The sequence below is a fragment of the Seriola dumerili genome, unplaced genomic scaffold (assembly GCF_002260705.1).
Source record: "Seriola dumerili isolate Sdu_G_001 unplaced genomic scaffold, Sdu_1.0 BDQW01007100.1, whole genome shotgun sequence".
Lineage (NCBI taxonomy): Eukaryota > Metazoa > Chordata > Actinopteri > Carangiformes > Carangidae > Seriola > Seriola dumerili.
The window spans coordinates 1238-3629 of NW_019181355.1; the positions used below are offsets into that span (position 1 = coordinate 1238).

General features: G+C 41.9%; 1 long non-coding RNA gene across 1 annotated transcript; it reads left to right on the forward strand.

The window, feature by feature from the left end:
- The first annotated feature begins 669 nt into the window (after positions 1-669).
- LOC111239974 lies at positions 670-2075 on the forward strand. Its single transcript, XR_002665896.1, has 4 exons — positions 670-682; positions 1104-1172; positions 1825-1880; positions 1971-2075. It is a non-coding gene; the product is annotated as an uncharacterized LOC111239974 (long non-coding RNA).
- The last annotated feature ends 317 nt before the right edge of the window (positions 2076-2392 follow it).

A 2392-nucleotide genomic window follows, 5' to 3' on the forward strand; every position in this document is an offset into this window, starting at 1 on the left:
CATTACCTGTGAGACCTGAGTATCACATTCCATGTTGGTGGAATGTGATCACTGTGATTCTGGGAAACGATACCTGCATACCTAGGTATATAGGTGTTCTCAGACTATATTGTAGGACTCAGACAGTTCATCATGAACAGCTACTTTTGAGCGGGGATGATGATGACATCTCCTCTCTGACCTGTCGTCCTGGCTCCCCCTTGCCGTAGCATGTTCATTGAATTTCACCAATCAGTTGCTGTTTGCCGATGTTGGAACATGCTGGGGAAATTATATCTGATATATTTCCTGTCAGATATATTTCCTGGTATTTTAAACGATGTTCTGTGTAAGAATATGATATGATGACATTATGATGATGCAGTCATTTCAATAAGTATCTGCTGTTTATCTTTACCTATCCCATCAGCTCTGACAGAATGTGACCTGAGGGAAGGTGGTTGTTGTGGTAAAACTTTAACTTCACTTTGTCAAACCAGTTTGTGAGGTCTGCAGGCCAAGTCTTAAAGAACTACGGGAGGATCAGAGCAGCATTTCATGGCTCTGATTCATACACTATTTATACCCAGGTATGTGGAGGACGTGCTCACCTGTTCATTTCCTACAGAAGTGTAAAAGCTCCATTAAACACATTCTCCTCTCAACGTGAGAAAAGACGTGACAGACATATTCCTCCAGAGCAGTAAGTTGTGATCGTTGTTACATTGATCCTGGTGTAAAGGTGTTACACTTTCTGAGATACAGTGTGTTAATAGTTGTTTGTTTCTCTCTGTGGAGATCAGTAATTACAACTTGGTTGATTCTGTCCTTCTGTGAAGGTTTAACCTTCTGTTAACCTTCTGTGAAGGTTTAACCTTCACAGAAGTTTCCTCACAGACAATTGTCTGTGAGGAAACTTGTTTCTTTGATTTTCCAGGAGTGACGTCTTCAGACTCTTTTAGTGAATGAAGCTAAATGTTAAACCAAATGATTTTGTGTCACTTCATGATTCTTCATGATTTAAATAATTAAAATTTGTATTAATCTTTATTTGATCGACTTTAAAACAGAGAGAATCAGACCCATTCATCGTGACTTTAATGAGCTGTAATTGTCGTCCTTAGAAACACAGATTTCAGACAGGACAGAGCTGCTGCACCGAGTCTGATGTAAAGAGAGAGGCGACGTCACAGGTAAAGTAAAAGTTCATGTAAATAATGATAATGAACCTTTTACAGCTCTAAAGCAGAGATAATGTCACACAAACCTTTGTTTTCTATGAAAACAGAAAACAGCTGTTTTTCTCTGAGCTGCAGTTCTGCTGACAGACTGTGGGGGGCGATGTGGAGTCGTCTAGCAGCTTGAATCCAGTTCTCTGTTCTTTGTCTCAGTTTGTCTGTGAAACAACATCAGACCACATTGAACCTGAATTAGACAATAAGTTTTGAACAGACGTGATCATTGTAGTGAGAGACAGATCATTATAAAACTCTTACACTGCAGTGAGTCCTGTTCAGCAGAGAGCTGAGAGCTGAGACAAGTGTATTCAGGATTGGAGACTTTAACTCTGGCGCCATCTTGTGGCAGAAACACATGACTGCAGCTCATGAAGTTTCTCTCTCTAAATGTGAGACGTCAAAACAAACGTGACATCACAGTGACTGTAGCTCACATTGTCTCTGACATCGTCATGGAGGCTCGGTGTCCGTCCTCTGATCAGCTGTTTGTAATGATCAGGATCATAAAGAGGAAGCAGCATCGTACTGACTGAATGAAGTCAGACTGTAGATTTTCCTTCTTTGGTCTCATGTGTTTGTGACTCTTCAGCTCTGTCTCCTCTCACAGGGAGAAGATGATCTGCTGCATCCTGCTGCTCCTCACACTGACCTCCTGTGTCTGTGGTTAGTTTACTCCTTCACTTTATTATCTAGAAACTGATACAAGTCCTCAGTTAGTCTGCTCCTCACTTTCCCTCTCTGTCTCCTCAACAGGAACATTTGTAGTGAATGTGACACAGAGCTCCTATCAGGCAGAGGAGAACCACAACATCACACTGGAGTGGAGCTTCACAACCAAACCTCACACTCCACCTGACTTCCTTTCTATTCTATGTGAGAAGTTTACTGATGATCTAAAAGCCTCAAAAGTCCTGTATCATCTACATGAGGGTGTTGAGGTCCCAGAGTCTCAGAATAAACAGTTTTCAGGACGAGTCCAGTGTGACAAAGACGTCCTCAGAGAAGGACGAATCAGACTTCATGTGTCCAGACTGAGGACTGAGGACTCAGGACTGTACTGCTGTGAAGTCAACGCAAATTATTTAGCAAACTTTGGCAAATGTCGACTCAACGTCTCTGGTGAGTGAATTAGCAGTAAAACAAGACTCTGCTGCCATGCTAGCAGCTCTGTGAGG